Raw genomic sequence first — 25,463 nt, forward strand, 5'->3', positions numbered from 1 at the left:
TTTGAAGAACTTAGAAATCAAAACTTTCACGATAAATCACATCGAATATTGTTAGCAAAATACCCGTTGGAATGCGAAAAACAGTCAAAACTGCAGACGGCGTAATCGTAGTCAATCAGTCTACTTATCTTAAAATAGCAAGTTTCAGCGTTTGTATTTTTAAACATCGTTACTATGTCTACTGAAATGAAAAGTCTCAATGAATCAGTTGATTCTATATTCACTTTAATACTAAAGTCTATATTTATAAAGTTATCATAACTATTTTTAAACAATTCCGATAAGAGAAAAGAGTCCAAGTTGATTAAGACTTAAAATGATTACATTAAACTGATTAAGTATTTTATTGGCTATAGTATGCGGAATTTCAGTCTGTAGTCTGTCTCTTCGATAACAACAAATAATGGTTGAATTCAGCTAAGTATTTTCTACAGTCTTTCTTTTGTTGCTGGTGAAGCTATATATTAAATTACAATTGTTAGTATGTACGTGTAATTGCATGTGCTACTTTCAAGTACTTAAATGACCGCCAACCATTACATAAATATATAATATAAATATATGGAATTAACACTTAAATCTCACTGATAATTTTTGCCCACTTTGATTTTATAAATAATTTATAAACAGGAAATTTCAGTATTACAAATTACTACACATCATAAAATAGTTGGTAATCATATCTAATTACATACATACCTACATGCATATGTAGTGTTTACAAGTATATTAATTCGCTGGCGATCAAAGGCTTTGGGGCGATCATTTATCAGTTCCATTTTCAAGTGCCAATATTGCCACTTACAAATATAACTTAGTTGAATTACAATACAATTACATTGTTGTAGTCATTTACTTACTAGCATGTTTACACAACAGAACGCCCCCAATTGTAAACAATGCGAACAATATAAGTATGTATTAGGGTGGGTAAAAAAAAAAACAATTACTATATTATCCGCAGTTTATGTGAAAAAAATAATCAGAAATTATGAAAATATGTGGTAAAGTTTCAAACCTTAATATTAGGAGGTGACCCATTGTGACTCTTGATTTCTCATATGAATGACACAGAAGTTTTTTCTTATTTTGTGTGGATATATAATGCATTTGAAGAAATTATTACATTATTATTATTAAAAGTGAAAAATTATTTTTGCAGGGAATTCAACGATCTGTAAAGAGGTCCAATTTGATGTTCTACTAAGTCGACTCTTTCAAAAATTCTTTGAGGCCAAAGCCTACCTTTAAATCGTATAAGCCAATTTTCTCAATTTTTACATTATTTCACAAAAAATGTATCTAAATCATATAAAGTCTCATTATACAGGGCATATAAAGTTTGTCATGAAGTTTGTAATATTCAGAAGGAAACTTCGCAGACTCTTAAAGTATAAATGATCAGCAGTATGAGCTGAGTGGGCATAACCATGTCCCTGTGCCTGTCTGTATATATGTATGTGAGCTAGTACCTAAAAGTTCGTGTTATTGATCTGGAATTTTGCGCATGTCTTTTTCTCCTCATCTACTCATTTGTTGGAATCCCCGAAATCAGAGCACTATATCATGTAGCTGTCATACAAGCTGAATGATCAAAATCCAATCCTTGTATTGAACACTTTTTTATTTGACAATATATCTTCACGAAATTCGGCATGGATTACTGTCCAAAGCAACGGTATAACCACCGGAGAAATTGATCAGATCGAAGCACTATAGTATATAGCTGCCATACAAACAGAACGATCGAAATCAAGTACTTGTATGAAAACTTTTGTATTTGTGAAGGGTATTATAGTTTTGGGGCAACCGAAGTTAATTATTTCTTTTTTTTAACTTTTTTTGGATTTTTAATCCAATAAATTTACAGAAATTTTTTATATAACATTGAAAAATCCGCCACGAAAAATATTTTGAACTAACATAGTTCGAAGTATTAAAAAAATAAAGTTTCCTATATGGTATACTTTTATGGTATCTAGAAAAAGAAATCAATAAAAATAATAATTTTTTACGAAGATAAAGTTAAAAAGATAAAGTTTCCTATACGGTATACTCTCATGGTATCTAGAATAAAAACTAAAAAATTACAATTTTTTTTGTCCCACCCTAGTAAGTCTGTATGTATGCGATGGCTGTGTGTGTGTGTGTGTGCATTCGCCAAATTGAATTACATGTAATTTAAAGTGTGATGATAAGTACTTGAATGCATTATGCATTTTACTTGTAGGAAGCAGACAATGCAAGCGAAGGAAAGTGTCCAACGCAACAACAACAATCAACAGCTTGCAGGTACATCAACTTTATATATTATATATAATAGTATATACTATATAAGTATGATAAACGTAAATGTGTGCTGCTTTCATTACCTGTCACACTTGCTGTTTGTTTTACTGTTGTTGTTGTTGTTGTCGTTGCTGCGGCCGTTGGTAATGATGACACTTGTACTATTAAATTTATTAAGTGATTAAGTGCTATTTACATACATCTGCGCCACAGCAATCTGCTAAACGACAGCTTTTTCGCTAAGTTATTGACCGACTGAGGTGTCGGGCCCCGCCGAGTAGCGCACAGCCATGAGCGAGGGCGTTCTGTGTGGTGGGTGGGTGGCGTGCACATAGTGTCGTGGCGACACAAGTAACTTATTTAAGCCCATGAAATGAGTTTACTTGAGCGTAACTTGATTTTATACACAAGTATTACTTGCTGCACAAAGATATTTTGAGATTCTTGTTGAAATCCCTAATGATACATACATAGTATATAACAAATGTACTTATTCAAGTATGGGACTATTTTTTTTTTTTTTTTTTGCGGGTGAGGGGGTGGAAAATGCCTTCCGCATCATCGGAGCTATCGTCACAGCAGCGGTATGTGCCACCTGCAGGTCACTAAAAACCCCCCCTCTAAGGAACCGACGTTATCAATACAGTACTTGGTTTCATCTTTAATGAGTCATATCCATTTGTGAAGCAAAAAAAGAAATATTTTTAGTTTATTTGAGAATATTTTCCAAAATTTGAAGTTGCTCTGACAAATAATTTCAGATGTACTGAGGTTTCAGAAACTTCAGTTTATTTCTAAGAATTTTTTAATTGAGTATAATCGGCTATCAATACTTTGAACGCGATTTTCTCGAAACGCAGTTCTTTTTTTTTTTGTTTTATTAGATATACGGATATTTGCCAGGTAAATATATAGAGAATACGATTTTGTATAATAATTTAGATTTTTGAAGCCACTTTGAAGTGTAAAATTTTCTCAATAATCAACTTATCTAGTATGTGGTGAGGTTATTAAAGTGGTATTAGTGCTAGCCAGCGCCAGTTGTTTGATCGATTCGCCACTTTAGCCACATTGATCATAAACACTGCTATTTCAGTTCTAAGGTATTCGACTTCGCCCGAATATTCTGCTTCCTTACTTGCTAAAGAATACATTGTATTCTTTATTCTTTCGTAGTAGTAAACATAAGCCGGCTTTTTAAATTAATGGATATCTCTTAATATGTAGGCAATGCGCGCTTTCGCACGTTCGTTTTTTTTTTTTTGTACATAGCGACAATGACCGAGCTGCTCTCAAGAATGATCACGGTAAACTCGAATTTAAACGTGCACTAGTTTAGCTTGGAACAAAAGAAATGTGGAACTGAAAACACCGATTATAAAGAATGAACGGGGCAGGATTATATTATTATAAGCAAAGAGCGAAGTGGAATGGTAGGCTTGTAATGGATCTGAAGTTTGGCTGCAAATGTCGGATTATCAAATGTTTTCTAATCGGTTGAGTAAATCTTTCATATTTTAAGTGATTATTATGCAAGTACATTTGTGGTAATGCTAATGTCTTAGTTGCGGGCGATAAACAATGGAAGATGAAGCCATTTTAAATGCGACGAATCAACTACTTACAAGAGTTAGCTCTCTTAAATTTACAAAAATCTCTCCTGAGTGAAAAGTAAAAACCTCTTTCCTCGTCGATACCTGGCAAATGTGTCTTTGAAGAAGGTACATCCGAAATATTCTTAGACTTAAATCAAACTTGACTTGTTCTCAGTTTAAAATGAGTTCAGCTAACATAATTATTACTAAGCCATAGCAGCTGTGATTTTGGAAAAATTCCACATTCTTATATTTAGGTTCAAAAGGGTGGTCTGTAAAGACGCCTTTTGTTTGTAAGCACTGTCCGAATTTTATAATTACTCAAATAACTCTGAAGGCATAAGTCAGAGTAGTATTTTTTTGGTTTTTCGATATTAATGTACGCTCCATTTTTACTTCACCTTAATTAGACCCTATCTCCAATGACCTAACACTGTTTTCTATTTGATTCAACTGCACCGATGCAGCGTTTTTACCTGGTTGTTGTATTAGATGAAAGGAGGCATTGGTATCGAAAAACTGAATTTCCACAATTATTCAGCTCTCGTATCTGTTGAGTATATTACGGCGCACAGTTCTTCCCCTTCCAATGCTATTCGCATCCGTTCTGAAGTTCAGATAAACTATATATTTGACCCTACTGGCTAAAAACAAGTAATTTCCTTTTGAGCCAATTCAACTATACTAGCGTTTAATTAAATTTTCCGTTAACTTGTTATAAGTATAATTGTCTCCAGTGAATTTAAGACTAATCGACTTCGTTTCTTTTTTGGAGCGCCATTCGCAAGATTTTGGGTCTGTTTCGACAGTAATATTGCGTTTGATGAATGTAGTGTCGAGTAGATGTTTGAAAGAGATGGTTGAGAATGTTTTTCAGCTGCGTTGTCAAGCATCTCCTTGGCGACCTCTATTTGACGTCGTTTTTGTAAAGTTTAGTGCTTTTGGTTCAAGTCTATATACGTCCTACCCAAAACCATAACTAAAATAAAAAAAGAAAATAGTAAAACTCTATATACCTTCTAACCAAAATAAAACCATTTTGGTACAAGTCTATATACCTCCTACCCAAAACTTTAACCAAAATAAAAAATATATGTTGAAATCCTTTACTAACTCTCTGAGGTCATTGAGCAATGTTTCTTGGACTTTTTCGATGTCTACCTTGTTAACAGACGCCTTGCCGTCCATGTAACGATGTTGACATGAGACAAGTTTAAGAATCGACTTCACGGTATTCACTGAATGCTTGGTGCTATTCAAATACTTATATTCGGGATACAGTAAACTCCACAAAATAATTCTACCGCAGCCGTGGTTCTACTGGAAACATAAAATTTCAAACAAACTCGCTATTTAGTAAAAACTGCCAGACAAACCTTACGCGACGTACGAAAACTGCTGTCACACACACATTAATTGAATTATAGATATCAAATTTTAAAAAAAATTTTTCAAATTTGTTCTGATAATTGTTGATGGATTTTAAAGAATTATCAGAACTTCTCATATTGCTTTGGTTTTGGAACGAGGCCAAGGACACATAAAGTGATGTTGTGGCATTACAAAAGGCCAAAAAGTTAATCGTTACCTTTACTAACCTAAATCCATTAAACTCTTGAGTAAATATAGTTTCGCCCTATAAACAACAGACAAAAAAGGCTGAAACTCAATGAATCATAAATGAAGCTTGGAGATTGGCAAACGTTTAAACCGCTTGCAGCCATTGGAAAAGAAACTCTTCAAAATTGTTGACATTAATATTTTCTCATTAAACTAGGGTACGGACTCAGAAAAGCACATCATTTCGCTTTGCTTCCAGGTAAATATGCATATTTATATATTTATAAAAGTTTATGAGCATAATCGCAAAAGGATGAGCTGCTCTTTGGCATTGCGACACTCATGAAAGATAAACGAGATAAACAGATAGAGTTTTTTGCTGTCTTCTTTTATATTTGCTTGCCAAAGAACGCACAAAAACACAAGAAGAAGGCATATTAAGATATGCAGAGGCAATTCGGCAATGTGGAAGATAAAGCATGTAAACAAGCATAAATCATAATAAAATTTACATATGCAGATAGTACTTACATACATGCATACATACATATATGTACATATACATATAAGTACATACATACAAACATATGCACATACATACATAAATAAACAACAAGCGCCAACGCCGTGAGGCAACAAGTCGACATTTGAGCGCCACACACACATCTGCCATATGGAGATATCAATGTACCGTAAGCAGGTAAATTTAAGATGCTAGAAATGTGTTTGAGTATTAGAATAAGCGCCGAAAAAGTAGCAAGACTAAATATATATACTTAAAGTTAAAGTTCAGTGAGCTTTATCTGCGAGCGCTGTGGAAATTTTTCACGTTTTAAATAATTAAATTCGTCTAGTCTTTTGTTCTTTGTAAATATCTGTCTAAATTTCTTCTCTCTCAAAATCTCTGCGCCAGATTCACTTTTTAAAAGCTCGCTGCTTCAAATAATGTGTAACAAAATCTTAAAAATAAAAAAATAAACAAAAAAATAAATAAAATCTTTTTGCTTTTGAATTCACTGAATTTATTTCAAATACAAACAACATTACACAGACAAAGCAACGCAAATAAATCAATTAAAAAATTGGCAGCGATATTTCGAAAAATATGAGCGAAATTAAAATGAGTCCACATTTGAAGAATTTAAATGGAAATAAACGAAAATTGTATTTATTTTTGTTGGTACGCGCGTGTGTCAGCTTGAATATACACTTGTATGCAGGTATGTGCAGACTAATTGTATTATTGGCGGCATTTCTTTTGATTGAAATATATAATTGCTGGAAGAATTATGCCCGTGTGAAAAATTACTTTATTTTCTTTTAGGGCGCACATACTGTGAATTTTTTTAGAATTATTTAGATTATATTATTTGTGTAGTATTAGTTTATCTTCAAACGCTTTATTCTCTAAGAACATTTTTCGAATTTGCTACAGTGGAGTTCTCTGAGAGCTCAAGCAGCTTACGACTTCCGGTCTTAGAACTTGAAAGAAGAAAGTATCCGCTGGATAGCCAAAAAAACATCTGTTTGAAGGCGAGCTTAAGTGAGAAAGCGAATCATCTCTGCCCAGGGTTGTGCGCTGGGTTTGGGACCCGCCAGGTAAAAAAACATCCGCAAACTACAGGAATATGAACCGCAAATATTGGCCACTATATGATATAGCTGTCATTCAAACCGATCAATCAAAATCAAGGCGTTGTATGGAAAACATTTTGGTTTTCAGAATATACATACATATAATGCAAGTTCTGTGCTAACGTTGTAGAGAGGACAGCATGACTGAAATTATCCATAAATTTTGGCACACTGTGTCTTTCACAGGATGATATTGCCAAGGCTATTTGTGATATTAAGTCTTCTTCCAAATTGGATTTGGATGGGCTACCGCCTGTACTTATAAAAAATTGTACTGCCTTTTTATATCCTCTCATGCTTATCTTCAATAAGTCTCTCTTTTATTTCTGACTGGAAATTGACATGCATTACCCTACACCTATTCTCAAAGGTGGTAGAAAGGATGAAGTCTCCAATTACAGGTCTATTTCTAAACTTTCTACTATTTCGAAAATTTTTAAGTGTTCTGTTAAAAATAAATTACTTTTTTGCAGTAAAATCTATAATTAATATCAATCAGCATGGGCTTGTCTCGGGACGCTCCACTGTGTCAAACTTAGCAGTTTTAGCGATTATTGTATGTCTGCATTCTCCGCTGGATTTCAGGTAGATTGTGTCTACACAGATTTCTCTACAGCCTTTGATAAAGTTTCACACAATATTCTAATTAAAAAATTATCATCATTAGGATTGCACTCGGTCTTCTTGCAGTGGATTAAATCATATTTGCACAATAGACGATATGTTGTCAGTGTCGATGGAGTATCATCTGATACATTCATTGCGTCTTCGGGAGTGCCACAAGGAAGCGTCTTGGGTCCACTTCTCTTTGTGCTGTTTATCAATGACATTTCCTGTTGCTTCTCTTTCGCTAACTTTCTGTTATATGCAGATGACTTAAAAATGTTTGCAATAATCAAAAACTCATAAGATGTATTCAAACTTCAATGTGATATTGATACTTTTTATGATTGGTGCCTGAAATCGAAGCTTTTTCTTAATCTAGATAAATGCTCTCAGATCTATCATGGTAGGGGACGTAACATCTTATCTTCAAGTTACAATATTTCTAATTGCATCCTAAAATGTGTTACTGAAATCAAAGATCTTGGGGTAATCTTTGACAACAGATTTTCTTTCAGTAATCACATCAACTACATCACTTCTAAATCATTCTCTGTGTTCGGCTTTGTCCGTCGAAATGCTTTCAATTTTTCCGACCCCTACACGTTAAAATTACTGTATACATGTTTTGTTCGCTCCATCTTGAAGTACGCAGTGTTCATTTGGAGACCATATTGCATATCGTCAATTAATAGGATCGAGCGTGTTCAAAAGATTTTTCTTAAATTTGCTCTCCGCTCCTTAAAGTTTGTTGACCCAATACCATCGTATACATCTCGTTTATTGCTCTTACATCTTAAATTACTGGAAAATCGACGGTCCGTTCTCTGCCTTTCATTCGTTTTCAATGTAATTAATGGAGATATTGACTGTCCCTATTTATTTGGGAAAATTAACTTCAATACTCCTCAGCTTTGTCTCAGATCTATTTCCCCATTTTATTATAAAAAGGAAAGTACTAATTTTGCTGTATATGCTCCTCTCAAGCGTGCTATGCGTGAGTTTAACTCGGTTTCCAAGAAAGTTCTTCTAGATTTTTCTCACTCTAGGGTATCTTTCATTAATACCCACAATTCTGTTTTTTAGTTTAAGTTATCTACTTATGGAATTGTAGTTTAATTGTTTTGGAATCCTGATTTGCAGCCTAATTTTCCATTAGTCTGTAAGAATTAATGTTCATAGACTTAACTAAATAAATAAATAAATGTATTTTGAGTGAACTATTGATGCCACTATAAGATCGAGACTATAGGTAAAGAAGCTTCAATATTGGAATTTGAGTACGTTTTCGACTTTGAGCTTATGTTCGAACGACAAAGTATGGGTTGACTGCTATTTAATTAAAAAGCTTAGCGTTTTATTACATTTTTCCATAAACTCTATGGACTTTATACCTCAAATGGAACACATACTACAGGCTACTTCAAAATTAAATTATTTATATAAATGCAATTGCGAGACACGTTTTTCGATATCCGTCAATTGGTTCAAGAATTTCTTGCCATCAGATAACCAAAGACAAAACAAAAGGAAATTAAATTAACAAAAATAAATAAAGAAAATCAACGAGCTTAATACAATATTTATTTGGGAGGAGCGCTTTGACGCTGGCATACGAAAATAAATACAGCAGATAGCTTTGTTAAGAACTCTTCCAGTTGCAATTATGTATGGCGCCTGTGTCTTGCGCGTGGAGATAAATATTTGCTCCGTAACAATTGTGGCTGAAATGTGAATTGCACCCAGTCGAACACTACATACATACAAGTACATACATATGCATTTATATTTGTTATTTAAAATTCGATCAGCTTTGATTTGCATTGAAGTGCATAAAATAACTCGCAAATGCAGATGCCCCTGCCAATAAACAATTCGGACTGAATTTCATTACTGCACATGATATATGCATTTGTATATATAGTATAAGTATGTGTATACGTTTATAAGATCATTGGTCGGTACAGATGTGTATTTTGTTCCAAAATGTTTGATTTAAAGAATTGTTGAAAATTTTTTGCATATACTTTATAACGGTTTATTCCGCATGGTAAAGTAATCGTTTTTGTAGTACTCATTGAACAAATGTAAATATTTGAAGCCATCACATTGGATAACATTTTAACACGAATATGTATGGAGAGGTTATTGTCCTCACATTAGCAGTATGTGCTTGTTTGAACTCGCTCACTCTATTATGTTCTCTCAAAATCACCAGGAGCTTACGTTGACATTCATTAACTTAAAAAGTTTTGTTTGTAAAGCATCCAAGATATCGTCAAGAAATCATCGACCGATAGTTGCGTTTTTCGTATTTTCCTATACCCAGCCTTGTAGATGCAGAGAATATGTTTTTTAATCTCTTTTACTTCTATCTCTTAGCAGCTTCTACAATAATCGTTGTACATATGGTATCCCCAGTCTGCTATAATACCTGCCTATTAGACAGTGACCCGTTCGGACACTCTTATGTCATTCCTTTTGAATTTTTATAGTCGGCATATGCGACAGATATTCCGAGAGTCGGCTATTTTTAAGTTGAAGGATGTAAGATGTAAAATCCAATAAGCGATCACTATCTTTGATAAAACTCTAAGAAAGTTTGATGCTACATGGCAATCTGTATATAAAAATAAATTTCTTTGTTGGGGCTTCTCAGTACTTTCTTTAATTACTGTGATCCCAGCTTGGAAGACGCAGCAGTAATCTGGTAGTCAGACACCCCTCCCACTCGATTATTCATTTTGGCCTAACTGTATAGATACCAGTATTCCACTCCTTCTCTGGAAGTGAATGCATTATTGGTGACCGAAAAGTATGTAGTTCTCTTGTGAAAAATTACTGAGATCCGTGGTATCGGTTGGGAACCGGAACTTGCTAAATATCTTACAATACCCTTTATTTCAGACTACTAATAGGAAGGATTACCCAGTCCAAGAATCGTTTGTTTGTAACACTTCGTTTCAAGCTGGCTCCTGTCAGGGTCAATACATTGCAAGCAGGCGGCTCCTAGCGAAGGCTGACTTATTTTCCCAATAATCCCCTTATGATGGACTGCTGTATATACATACATCATCGGAAGTACTAGGTTAATGAGTAATACAACGGTCATTGCTGATAAGGTAACTAGCGTTAGGTCTGACACGCTAGGGGTAGAAACTCGGTATCAAAAACTCAACATGGAGGTAAATACAGGAACAAAGCGGACTGGGATATCAGTTCAAACGTCGATGGGAGACGACGCTACTACCACTGTGCTCAGCAGCGATCTTATGCGGTGTCACCAGCGGCCACACATCCATTGCAGCAGGAACAGGTTATGGTGGTTGTAGTACTACTACCAAACCAGCTTTACAGCGCATGAGTGCCATAGTCCATGAACATTCAGGCCAAGAAAGCGCTGTAAGTATAAACGTAGAAAAAGAAGAAGAACTTCTTTGCTTTCCACGTGCAGGTTACCGAGTGTTGCAATTCTGGCAACAAGCGGCGTTCGACGGAGTGCGAGCCGAAGGAAGTGTAAAGGCGTAGCCGGGAAGCCACACGTCAAGCACGCGGACGACAAAACGACAACGTCCAAGGCAGCGACAGACAATGAAATTAAACGGCTTTTGACCGTTGCGCTCATAGACCGCAGTACAAATGTTACGGCAGCGGTGGAAAATAGTGGAAAAGAAGCCATTGGAAGCTGAGGGTACTCCAAGTGAACCTCTACAAAAGTAAGATCGCCTTCTTTTCAACTTGGAGAAGGGCGGCTACGACGTGACTTTAGTTCAGACATCATGAATTGCGTCGGTAATCGGTATTTTTTAAATAGGCCTGCACTAATGGGTGTTTGAATACCCTCGTAGTCAGAATCCGACTACCTTTGAAATAAAATCGTGCAGCTTACGAATCACAACAAAACCTTTATAACTTTCGAGCTGGACAAAACGACAAATTTGAATCAAAAGTCGTTGACTCATCAAGCCATCTTCGCGTTATGGCATCTTAATTATTTTATTGAAGCTAAATATAATCCTAGTCTGTCGTACGTCTCCGATTCCGGAATGCAGAAGCTGTTTGTTTGTTTCTAATTTATGTACATATATTAATATTCCCGCCATAAAAGTTAGGAAATTGCACTCCGACTGAGTAAATGCAAATTTATTCATGGGAGGCCATTACAAATGTAGCCACAATTATTACGAGTGTTTGCTCGTGTGCGCCAGATGGCGCGTAGTGAAAACAATTACAGTTACATTTTAGGGTCTACATAAATATTTATACAATTATTAAGCAACACAGGGGAATGATTTTGTAAATTAATATTTTTCTGGTATGCAAATTAAAGGGGGAAATCAAGAGACAACGTAGTTGTTTAACTTTTTTGACGGTCGTGACGGGCTTCAGCGGACTAAATATTGTCTGAAATAATTCTTTAAAGTTGAAGTTGAATATAAAATTCGGACGAAATTCATGCAGATGATTATCGCCTTTAATAATCAATATGTTTAAGAGTTGTGAAATAAGAATTAAAGGGATTTGGACCTCTACTGAAGTTAGTCGGTAGATTAAAAGGGATTATAAATTTGACATTTTAGTTCTTAATTCTGCTGCCTGATTAAGGTGTTGTTGGGACCTTTATTAATAGAAAATGCTTCTCAAAGTTTTGTATTTATTTTTGGAAAACATTTAAAGAACGCTAGGAGGACTAAGTCCGTGATAAGAACAACATCAGTGTTTTCATAAAGTCGCAACTACCTAGAATCATGCCTCTTGCAGGCCAGATGCCAGACTTATGGTTAATCATGTAATAATAGGATCAGTTGCAAGCTAAAGCAATAGTTTGGGAGTTACTAGTATGCAGACATGATATAACTCGCAAACAGTTCAGTGGTAAACTGAAGCGGCTAGTAGAGCTAGCACCACTGATGAAGAAGTCAGCTTCTAGAAAGAATTAGTTCTCGTTAGAAGACATGTTTGTCAGTTATGATCGCCAATCAGAGAATATATATTATTGTATTGCTCGATCATCAATGTTCGTTTCAGAAAAATTCAGAAAAAATCAGTTTTAGAAAGTTCGTTTAAGTCAAAAATAAAAATTATTAAAATATAAATTGTAATTTTAAATTTGGGAATTCACTTACCAAATGTTTATCAATTTTCAGAGAATATTTAACAAATTTAGACGACTTGTAGTGATCCTTGTAGATTATTTATAAAGAAATGTATCTAAAAATAGCAAATAAAATGTTTAATTAATAACTAGACGAATAATCAAAATTTTAATAAACAATATGACAAAAGAGGACAAGGAAATTGTAATTTATATTTCCCTCGTTAAAAAACGTATTTTGCTAATATGATATATATAATACGATTATCAAAAACATAAGCCTACGAATGGTAAAAAGCCATCAAAGGCGGCCGAGAGATCGTTGAAGACATGAATCATTCTGGACGATCTTCGACCCCTTCAACTGATGAAAATATTAAACAAGTGAAAGATATGGTACTTGAAAACCGCTAAATACGCGTTAAAGAGATGGCAAGAGAGCTCGACATCTCTCGCGAGTCCGTTGGAAGGATTGTGGTAGATATTTCGGGTATGAAACACGTTATTGCAACAGTTCTCTTTAGGCATATTTGATCGTGCGAGTTTCGATCCCTCATTCATGTAGTGCGCAAAAATAACTACCGATGAGACATGAGCTTATGAGTTTGACATGCAACCAAGTCAACAATCATCGGAGTGGAGGGAAAAAACGAGCCGAAACCAAAAAACCACGCTAAAGCCGCTCAAATTCAAGGTGATGCTCATTGCTTTTCTTTTTTTGATATTCGTGGTTTAGTGTATCACGAATTTGTTCCGGAGAAATAGACGGTCATTAAAGAATTCTATTAGGCCGAATTGGAGCATGCGTTGAAAACATCTGGAATTTTGAAAGAACAATTCATGGATTTTGCACGAGGATAATGTACCATCGCAGCGAGCCACGATTGTGACCGAATTTAAAGCCAAAAACGCTATGAATTCACCAGGTTTAGCTCCGTGTGATAATTTCTTGTTCCCCAAGCTGAAATTGCCGCTCCGTGGATCCAATTTTCAGTCGGTCGAAGAGATGAAACAAAATTAGTGGAATGAGTTGATACATACCCAAAAGTGCTTATAAAAATTGTTTCGAGGACTGGAAAAATAATTGGCATAAGTGTGTTGCATCTGCTGGGAATTACTTTGAAGGCGACAAATATTTAGAAAATGTGTCTATATACCCTTAAGGGGTTACATTAGTTTACGGGTTTCAAGAAATCAATCTTTATTGTCTTATTAAATTCTACAGCACCTCTAGAAGATTGTCCAAAAATTTCAAGTTGATCCGAGTTTCGGAGATACAGTCTTGAGAACTTGTGCACTAGAGGCTATGTTTTTGGAGTCGGTTGGTCGGTTTTTTCACTTAAATCCTGTAAGGAGTTATTCAAGTACTGCCAATGCGGGTGCATATTTTTTCCGAAGGGTCACGGAAATGGCATCGCAATGGCCGAGTTGAAAATATTTTTCTCCAAAAGATCACTTCACTTGTTGTTTCGAATTGACCGTATATATTTTAAATGATATTTTAAATAAAATAAATATCTGTCCTTATAGTCAGTGATATTTTCCGCAAGCCACTGGATTCAAAATAAAAAGTTTAAAGCTCAAAAATTTTAGAAGCAAATAAACATGCATACAAAATCTATCGGACATCAACCTACAAATTCCATTTACATAAGTAAGCATTATAAGTATGTATGTGGTATATGACAAATCCATTTGTTGGCTGACACATATAAGAGACAGGCGATAATAGGGCCGTCTAACCGTTCTAGCTTTAGTGGCGTCCAATGTGATAAGTGTCACGTTTACATACAAACATGTGCTCATTGAATCGCTGCAAATAGTCAACAATAACAACAACAGCAGCGTGATAATAAGTGAATTTTCCAAAACAACAACAACAAGTAATGTTTATTCTGTTTCATGCGTTCATTCAAGTGCCTTATTGACAAAGACAACTGTCGTAAATCGGACACGTTTAATATAGAGATGGGTGTCAATACAAAACATACACACTCACAAGTATTACATAGGTTTATACTCATATACTTGCAAATAGTATAATTTCGTGAACAAATATGTGTTACAGCTGGTACTCCAGTCAGTATTCTGCGAACGTAATAATGAGCGTTATGCTAAGAGCTTTATAACGGTCGATCAAAAGTCAGCACAAAAAGTCATAAGATAATGAGAATTATGCGTTGGTCTATTCACTTTGACAATGCAGTGAGGTGCAGAGCATAAATAAAATTGACAGCATTCGATACAGAGACACATACTTTGACTGATGTATGTATGTATGTATGTACATATGTGCTGTATATGTCTATATCCCTATAGCATGACACAAAGGTAAAAGCAGCACAATAGAAGACTTTGGATGCCCATCTGTTTTCAAATGTTCAAAATGAAAGTGAAAATAGAAATACCGACAACCTTTGGGTTTACGTGCGTGTGACGGCAGGAAGGAACAGCTGCCAGCTTTTTTGTTATATAACAGATTTACAAAGCTCCAGAAGTGCTTATTATGAGTGAATAGCTGACAGGTTGTGCAATTGCCATTTACTTAATATAAATAGGGTATTAATGTAGTAAGACATAACATACTTGTATGTACACCCCATACTCCAATACTCCATCAACTTGTGTCTCTGACCTCAGTGTGAATTTGTATATCGCTCGGTTTCTCTTATGAAGTTATTGCATTATATTGTCAATATTCACTTTCACTAGGTGACAGTCAGGCTGTCACCAAAAGGAAGCTTCCGTTTCATGTTTATTCTTCTTCGATAACCTTCATAGAAGATAAATGGTGTTCTAAAATTAACGCAAGATCGGTATTAAGCTCAACACCATTCATGTAGTAAAGTGTTGACAACCCTAAAAAGAGAAAAATCGACAGCTGACAATTTCTTCTTCTTTCATTCTTTCCTAAACTCGCAACACCGACCCTTCAGATGCCTCTGAGATACATATGAATGGCTTGTGGAACTTGATCTTTGCTCGTCGAGGGAGGACTCTACTCAGTCCGAAGTAGCACCTGTTGGCAAGAGTTATTCTGCGTTGGATTTCGAGGCTGACGTTGTTGTTGGTGTAAAAGATGGTTCCAAGATAGACGAAATTATCTACGAATTCGAAGCCATGACTGTTAATAGTGACATGGGAGCTAAGTCGCAAGTGCGACGACTGTTTGTTTCATGACAGGAGATATTTCGTCTTTGCTTCGTTTCTTAAGCATTACATGTTGGAACAACGTGTCTTCATTATTGAACAATATTTCCAAAATAATGATAGCTTGGCAGCTTAAGTTAGAAAATTTCATATAAAATTGGTCGGTAAAGTATTTTAACTTTTTCAACTGTGAAGGTTAATTGAAATGGCGGCAAAATAAAATCTAGCGCTACTTTTGGGACTCTTTCTAAAGTGTTGAAGAGAATGTTTACTACTTATACACATGAGCAATTTTCTGAATAAAATTTTGTATATTCAATTAAACAAGAGATGAACGGAAATTTGTGATCGTTTTCCTTTAAAGTATATACTCAACAACTCTGCTTTATTTCTACTATTTTTTTAGTATTTCTCAATTAAAAAAGTGAGCAATCTATGAGACATTATATGATTTTGAAGTTATAATAATCGTGCGGTTTCGTGTTTGACATTCATTTAAGAAAAACATCTACAAAATATTGCCCATGTGAAGGTATAAGATTTTCCCATTTTTCTGGTAAATTTGATAATTCCATGCCAAATGCACTACGCCTGCTCAAGCCAATTTTTGAGACCATGTTCTGATGTGAACCGTATTCGAGTGAGGTCCTTTTGCTTTGACCAAAACAAATTGTAGACAAAAGCAAAAAGGCCTCTGCTATAAGGTAGTTGAGAAAGAATGTTTTATCCGCTGTCTCCCAAATAGCCTTCAACCGGTATTTCAACGTGATTCCGAACATTCTCAAGATGGAAAATGATTGTCTCATGGCTGGTCACAAATTCCGAAAATTTTTTTACAATCGGTCGTTTCAGTTTTATGATTTGTTGTCATGAACGTTCCCTATTAATGGTTTCACACAGTTTTAAAATCTCATAATGCAGCAAGTCCTTCTGATGCCGCCAAGCACAGAGAATTATGTCGCTAACGTTATCAATGCTCAGATATCAATTGCTCAATATGTATATTTGGCTATTTGGACAGGTTTCATATATAATTTTCTGTATTTAGATTTGCTGTAATGGAGTCATTTTTCATCACCAGTCACAATTCGTTGCAAAAAGAACTTCTTTTTATAGCGTTCAAGCAGCATTTCTTACATGCAAAATCTTCTTTCAACGTCTCTTGGCTGCAATTTCTATCGCACCGAATTTCTTTGCTTTTGAGTGTGTTTGGCTGCTTTTAGACGTTTTAAAATAATTATTGGGTGATCCTCAATCATTCTACGAGCTCCGATTGTGTTTGGCAAAAAGCTTCAACAATTAATGCTTCCAGTTCCTTATCCTCAAACCTTTGTGCTAGCCCACAACGTGCTTCCAAGCCAAGATCAGCACTTTTATATCAACAGGCCACTTTTGGAACATTTGCTCGGCTAGTACATGTTCAGCATAAACTTCTTAAAGTAGTCAAGAAGAACTCACCGCAAAACGCTTTTCAGGCACAAAGTTCGTCATATTTGAGTGAAGAAGTTTACAGATTATGCTACAAATGAAAGCTCATCCTTCAGCTCCTTCAGCGAATTTTGTTTTATCTCTTCGATCGACTGAAAACTGGTTCCACGGAGCGGCAATTTGAGTTTGGCGAACAAGAAAAAATCACACGGTGCCAAATCTGGTGGTAAATTCGCTCACAATCGTGGTTCGTTGCGATGGTCCATTATTATAGAATAAAATCCATGAATTGTTCTGCCACAATTCCGAACGTTTTCGACGGTTTTTCTCACCAAAATATCTGTCCCTGCGAAGCAAATTCATAATGCACCAAACCACGAATATCGAGAAAGCCACTGTGCATCATATTGATTTTTGAGCGGTCTTGGCGTAGTTTATTTGGTTTCCTGTCTTGTTTTTCCCTCCATTCCGATGACTGTTAGCTTGTTTGCATGTCAAACTCATAAATCCATGTCTTATCGTCAGTTCTAATGCTCTCCATCAATGTGGGTTCGGAATTCGTCCGAATGTGCAGGTCCAAAGAAACCAGTTTACGGTTTTCTTTTAAAAAAAAATTTAGCAAGCAACAACGCATTTCATACGCAAAATATCCACCAAACTCATTCGAATGGACTCGCAAGAGATGCAGCTTTTCTTTCATCTCTCTAACACTTATCTGACGATTGTGGAGCACCCTATCCTTTAGTTTTTTAATATTTTAATTAGCTGATGGCGTCGAAGGTCGTCCAGAACCAGTCATGTCTGCAACGATCTCTCGACCGTCCTTTGAAGGCTTTGCACCATTAGTAGGCTTGTGTTTTTGATAAAACTGAGTCCCCGCAAGCCTTTCCCAACATTCGAAACGATTTCACAAAATCACGAAATTTCGTTAGAAATACAAAATTTCAGACAAATTCTTTGGTTACTGAGGTGTACCGACTTAAGCACTACAAGTTCCGAGTGCTTTAATTTGTAAGCTGTTGAGGTAAAAGCGAATCACCCCTCAACAGCTTACAAATTATACATATGTATGTAACTTCTGATATCTTTGCCAACAAAACGCATTTGTTTATTTGAAATGCTTTATAGGATCACCAGGACGTATGAGTAACTTCAATTTCAGTATCAGTTGTAGGCCCAAACTAACACATAGTTAACAGAAACCTGGTTGGTAAAGTGAGCGCAAATACCGCAAAATCTTTCTGAAGAATGTTCGAGCGATATCAAAAGTAATTAAGAAATTCGTGGCACCTACGACTGGCGCTTCAATAAATGAAAACGAAGTGATTCAACTACACTTAGAAAGAGAAAGCTGCCCAAGCTTTTGTAGGACATTAAGATTAAATAAATACGTTAATGGCATCAGTCAGACGCTGAGTTACACATTCGTCTGAAATTTTGATACATTTCTCACAGACGCACAGCACTGAGTTGCTAAGTAGCAAAGGCGCCTGCAGCTAATACCAACTTATCTTGGTCAAGCTCTCTAGGTATGCAAGCATTTATGTGTGTTTGAAGCTATGTATGCCTTAATTTTTGTATTATAAGGAGTATATATGATGAAATTCACCTGAAGTACCAAAGCAAAAGACACAAGTCCCGCTAACAAATGAAATATTCACGAAAATTACCAACATTAAAACCATTTATTAATGCCCAGCAGAGTAGAAATTAAACAAAGCAAAGCTGAAATAAACACAAAAACTCCAAGAAGAAGCAACAAATCAAATCCAATGCATATATTACACATTTATTCAAGGTGAATATGTAAAAGCATATAAATAAAACAGTCGAAGATGAATAAAATATGCGCATACAAATGCTGACAGTCGCCGCACAATGCTCGTTGCAACAGGAAAAACAGGACAACCAAAGCTAAAGAACTCGAGCCGAGCAACTTGTGCGCCTCCATTGACTAAGGAACGACGGAGATAAGTAAGGACGCTTGAGTGAAGTTGTATGCGCATTATCCTGCGGGCAAACCGAAACCACAAGCAGCCAAGCGGGAGAAACGAGAGGAGCAAAAGAAGCGAGAGAGGTGAAGGTAACTTAAAGTAAAGAAGCAAGAGCATCGAAGAGCGTAGCAAAAGCATGCAGCTTGACATGTAGCTTAGCAAAGCGACGAGTGTGTGTGGTCGGGCTGGGCTGTGTTGTAGCGCCAGCGGCAACATGAAAGGCAGCAAAAACAAAAGACAAACTGTAATGATTACAATGCTGGCACTGAACTTGCACTTTGCACGCCTGTAATCAAAGTTAAGAAAACCACAATAACAACAATGTACGGTTTTATTAAATTGCAAAAAAATTAATGAAAAGTTAACGGGAAACTTCATTGCAGGCAGTTGAAGTTCCGTTGAATTGCAAAGCCCTGGCTCACCATGTTACCATTGGCGACACACATACGTAAGTACATATAATGATAGACACATGCAAACATATTGGTACACATACATATATATTGAATTAAGTATACATACATGTGTACATGCTACACGCATACTTCTATATTTTATATAGCAGGAATTTTGTTCTTTTTTCTATTTTAAAGCCACTTCTCACGTTTGATCTACGGTGAAAAATGTGTTAAATGAATTTAATAAAATCAAAGCGCATTTGTTGTTATTGCTTTTCACTTTGCTTTTGTAGGAGAAAACTCGATTGAGTTTAAATTAAATTGTGCCGCACTCATAAAGAGTAATGGAGGATTTCATTTGCTGGCAAATAAATAGGTTGACAAAGCTAAAGTGTCAAGGAAACGGCGGGAGTGGGAGACGGCCACGAAAATATGCCTAAAAGCTAAAATAATGTGACTGTGCTTGCCGATACTTACAACTTAGAGCGTGCATTGAGTCTATAGATGAAATAACTTTATTTAGAATATATTTAAAAAGAGGCGGCAAAGGTTGAAGACACTTCCGCTGAGTGGATTTTTACATTAATGTTTAATTATGAATGCTGAAATAGCTCAGTTTCAATTATACCTGATACTGTATTCATTTCCTTATATATATATATAAAATTATAGGTATACTCTTTTTGAAACTTGACTCTAAGTCATTGCATAAATATAACAGTATTCATTGGGAATTTCTAACGCAAGTGGTATCGACAAAAAAACTCGTCATCTTCTGTTTTTCTACTGGCGTAGACACCGCTTACTCAGTTATAGCCGAGTATACAACAGTGCGCCAGTTGAAGACTCCAGGTGTAGCCAGGTCCTTCTCGACCTGATATATCCAACGGATTGGAGGTCTTCCTCTTCCACTGTTTCCAGCGGGTTCTGAGCAGAATATTCTCAGAGCTGGAGTATCTTAATCCATTCGGACGGCATGACCTAACGAGCTTAGCAGCTGTCTCTTAATTCGCTGAACTATGTCAATATCAATATCGTCGTGTATCTCGTACAGCTCATCCTGTTATACAATGCGATATTCACCTTGGGCAATACGGAAAGGATCATAAATTTTGCGCAAAACCTTTCTCTCGAAAACTTGTAACGCCGACTCAAATGATGTCGTTATCGTCCATGCCTCCGCACCATCTGATGAATGACTCATAGGGTTTGGTCTTCCCAGAGAGAGGACTTTACTTCTCAGTTGCCTACTCAGTCCGAAGTAGAACCTGTTGACAAGATTTATTCTGCGTTGTTTTTCGCGATGGACATTGTTGTTGGTGTTAATGCTGGTTCTATGATAGATGAAATTACCCACGACTTAGAAGTTATGACTGTCATCAGTGACTTGGGTGCCAAGTTGCGAGTGCGATGAGTGTGCGTTGATGGCAGGATATATTTCGTCTTTCCCTCGTTCACTACCAGACCCTTTTGCCTCGCTTCTTTGTACAACCTGTCAGAAAGAACCTTTGTTTTGAAAAAATAAAATAACGGCACGTTTAAGTAAACACTTGGATAAACGTCGAAAATAGCTGTCATACAATATATGTATTACATTAAAACGTCTTTAATGTGCTTTTCTTTTTTCATTTCCTACGTGACAATGTCTTTTTAAGAACCAGCAGTGATCACTTTTAAATCCTAGTTGAACCGCTCTCTCTGCTCCTCACTATGATTTCCAAAATTATCAGAAACGGTCTGATAGTCTGATAGTTTGGTACTTAATGGCTACCAAGAAACTTTCAATTATGAACCCAAAACTTTTCCACGATTTCATAGTAGTCAGGGCAAGAGTCATATTGGACTCTTCCTTTTTCTTAAAAGACGACAAGAAAATCGGTAAATATCTGTCGGTGATATGATTCTTTGAGGCTTTTGGAAATCGAAAAGTCAGCGAAACACAAAAATCAAGAACGCTACAAAATCTATAACGTACGTTGAAGGCACTGTAGCCTTCAATCCGAAATAGCAAATGTATGGAAAATCGGACTAAACGTTGGCTTGCTTGGATAAAAGGAGCTTATTTTGAAGGCGATAATACATATTTGTATCGAAATTTTTGAAGATTTTTTTTTTGACAGTCCGGCTCAAATTTTATCAGATAGTATGACATGCATTGGCCCGTATCTATAAACTTGATAGTTTGATTTTAGTGGGCGAAGACCTATATATCTTAATGGTTCCTACTAAATTGTAAGTTCGATTTTGGTGGACGAGGGTTCATTCTAGCTGGCAATTCCTCTGAACATATCAACTCTAGCTGTCATTATTGACAACATTATGTCATACTTGGTTCACACTAACTGTCAAGCAAAATCTAAATCTATTGATAAGTCAGAGGTGGCAACAGGGAAATAGCATGATTCTAAAAATGCCCGCATGCTTTGGCGACACCTTGACTCAGCACCGCAAGTGATTGTCTTACGTTTTCAATTACGAATTCACTTCACTTACAAGCGAACGAATGATTCAATTTAAAATTAATGCATTTTAAATGATTTCTGCAGCATCATTAATGACGTCGCTATAATGAAGATAAAAGCATTTCGATAGTACCGCAAGTAGCACACTCAGAGATAGGGGCATAGAGTGGCAACTGAAGAAGTCAATCAACGAAACTAAACAATCAAGCGAAAAACCACCCACAGCGTGGGGATATCTCTGTATATACACATGTATGTTTGTGCTTATACGTCAGTCGCTAAAGTGTTGGGAACACCTGCTTGAGAGCAGGTACACATTGGCGCATGTGAGGGCGCGGCATGTTGAGGGTGCGCGGGTGCGCGCGTAGTGAGTGAATGAATGAGTGAGTGAATGTTCGCGGCGATCTCTCAATGAACCGGCAGCAATAAACGCTAACGCAAAAGTAGTTAAAACTATTAAATTTCAATTACACTAATAAAATGAATGGTCTTACAACAACGGAAAAAGTCGACGTGCCGATTGAATGGGAGCTAGCGGATGCATTAGCAATTGTACTACATATGTATCTTCGCATTAGAACACAGGAAGCCGAGTGGAAGTAGCGTGTGCGTGTGCTTGGCATTAATAATTTACTGTACCAAGTGCAAATGCATTTAAATTAGCAATTAGTGTTGAGCAATAAAAAACTGTTTATGCATTTATGTGGATATTAGAGAGTTTATATGTACGCTTCAAATAGTTATCTGTGGTATTTTTACACCCTATTTGCATATATCCATTTGATATTGAAAGTTCAGCTCCAGAACGTTTTGTTGATAATATTATATATGTTAATTTGAATAATAAGCTTACCATATGAATCCATTACAGGGTACTAGAGATTAATCAAATTAAGTTTATCCGCCAAGAACGGCTCCATTAGAGTTTTTATGTCCTCAACAGTTAGTAGTAACAACAGTAGTTTGTAACGAAGTAACGGCCCTATAAGGCATACATACTATATAATATAATGTATAAATAAAATGTAATGAGCTTGGTCGATCGGTCTGATTGCTTCTATAACTAGTTCCAGATTTTTTGAAATATTGATCTGAAATTATGCACGCGTCCTTTTCTTCACAAGAAAACCGCTCATTTGTCATAATCACCTTGGGATATATAGACTGCCATATAACCTGATTGATTCAAATCAATTTTTTGCATTGAAAACTTTTATATTTGACAAATTCGGCATGGATTCTTATCTAAGTCAGCGCTATAATCTCCGAATCTCCATTTTCAACATCCGATCGGACCATTATAGTGTCATATACATATAGTTGACAAGATGCCGCATTGATGAGGAAGCTACTCACTGCGGCACTAAGCAGCGCTGCTACTACAAGAAAAGCGTTTACCGAGCCTTCAGACACACAAGAGGGGTGAGAGGGGTGCTACCTTCAACGCAGAAGTTTCTAGAGTAACTTCAGTTCAACAATGCAATGTAGGAGACGGCGATGCTGAAGACCAGTTCTCTATGACTCCCCTCCTGTGATGGTTGAAAATATCGAAGTTGCCCAGGTAAAGCTGCACTGCGCAATGTCTGGTTGCTCTCAGACGACCTGGGCATTTCACTGATCCAGGAACTAAGGATCTACAGAAAGCTCCGGACTTCAAAACGGAAATAAACAAGGTATCTGGGATCTCTCGAGTGAGAAGCCTTGGACTAGTATAGTGGTTCGGAAGGATATTGATTTTTTCCAGAGTTCCTAAAGCAGGATCTGGTCGCGATGCAGGCCAAGAACAAGGAAGGGTCTGACTTCAGACTTGCAGCGGCTTATTTTTCAAGGTAGACTTCCACAGCGTCCCCCTGCCTACATATACATTATTTCGTGGAGTGCTGCAGGAGGAACAAGCTCCCTCTAAGTCTAGGTTGCGATGCTAATGCACTCACACAGAATGAGGTAGAATGAACTGAAACAAGAGGGATGAGGATGAGTCGTAACCTTAGCATTGAGAACGTGGATTAGGATCCCACATGCATCATAAGAAATAGAAGGAAGATCCTTGACATCACTTTGGGTAGCAAGTTTATTAGTGGGCTGATCCCATAGTAAAGGTTGTCATCAGAGCCCCTCATATCAGCTACTCCCTCCGAAACGTATCCCCAGTAGCACTGATTGGAATATCTTTCAAGATACTCCATGGATGAATATAAGTATTGTGAGGCAACTAGGCAGCAACGCTACGGCTTCCGGACTGGAGAGCAGATGTCATTCCTTCCAAGAGGCCAACCTCTGTTAAGGGACCATTTATTTGATTTTTAAACCCTGACTCTAATTTCATCATAAAGCTTTCTCTATTTAGTTTCCTTAAGATACCTTGAAAATTTACTGATATTTTCGGTACTAATTTTCGGTTTAAGCAGTGCGGTTCTCATATTCGGTATCTGAGGCTTTGATGAGGTATAGTTCGACCATTTTCATATGAGAGTTGACACATATTAGAGATACTAGTTGTATTAAGTTCTATTCTGTTTACTGATTTTTGGTCTATTCTAAAGCTCAAGGATATGCTGTATTTTCAGACGTTGTCATATGGGAAGTAGAGGTGGTTGTGGTTGAAATATTCCAAGGCATTGTATGTATAAAAATGGGTCCAATTTGGTCAATTTATTGATGTTATACAAGTTTCAATAGGGTTAAGCTCTCTGTCCCAGTTTTATATGTGAATTTTGTTACACAAATTATCACTTGAACGGACAAGAAAACGGACAGTCTGTCAAGACGGACATATTCGAAATTCGATTTTGTCTTACTATTACGATCTGTTTGATAAACATAACGACATACCTATCCCAATAGGATTAAGGGGTTATAAGGGTTTACGGGTTTCAAAAATTCGAATTTTTTTATTGTCTAATTTTAGAATATTGTCCTAAATTTTCAAGTTGATCTCAGTAATAGTTTCGGAGATACAGCCTTGAGAACTTGTGCGCTCGAGGCTAGCTAGGCTAAGTTCGTCGTCTTTAAACGCGTTTTTCTTGAAACTGTGCTTATAAAGACGGTTGGCAAAATTTTTCGAGAGCAACTCCACCGATCTTCAAGAAAATTTGCACAGGTCTTTGAGTTCCAATTCTTAAAGATTTTTTTTCGATGACAACTATCTAAAAGAAAATGTCGCGAAATTTTCTCTGACATTTTAACTTTTTGTAAGAATGTCTGCCAAAAATACAATTTTCAGTTTTTTCCTTCGTCCAAGTTCAAAGTTAAGG

General features: G+C 36.2%; 1 protein-coding gene across 5 annotated transcripts in view; it reads right to left on the reverse strand.

Annotated features, from left to right (window-relative positions):
• The window catches only part of LOC126757135 (diuretic hormone receptor), a 102,964-nt gene that overhangs the window by 43,760 nt on the left and 33,741 nt on the right, over positions 1 to 25,463 (reverse strand). For 3 of the 5 annotated variants that reach the window (XM_050470785.1, XM_050470780.1, XM_050470781.1), the window contains one exon: positions 12,809 to 12,893. The exons of the other annotated variants lie outside the window; for them this stretch is intronic. The gene's annotated coding sequence lies outside the window, so the exon portion shown is untranslated. Of the gene's footprint in view, positions 1 to 12,808; positions 12,894 to 25,463 lie in introns of those variants that run through there. 5 annotated transcript variants of the gene reach the window in all.

The sequence above is a fragment of the Bactrocera neohumeralis genome, chromosome 4 (genome assembly GCF_024586455.1).
Source record: "Bactrocera neohumeralis isolate Rockhampton chromosome 4, APGP_CSIRO_Bneo_wtdbg2-racon-allhic-juicebox.fasta_v2, whole genome shotgun sequence".
NCBI lineage: Eukaryota > Metazoa > Arthropoda > Insecta > Diptera > Tephritidae > Bactrocera > Bactrocera neohumeralis.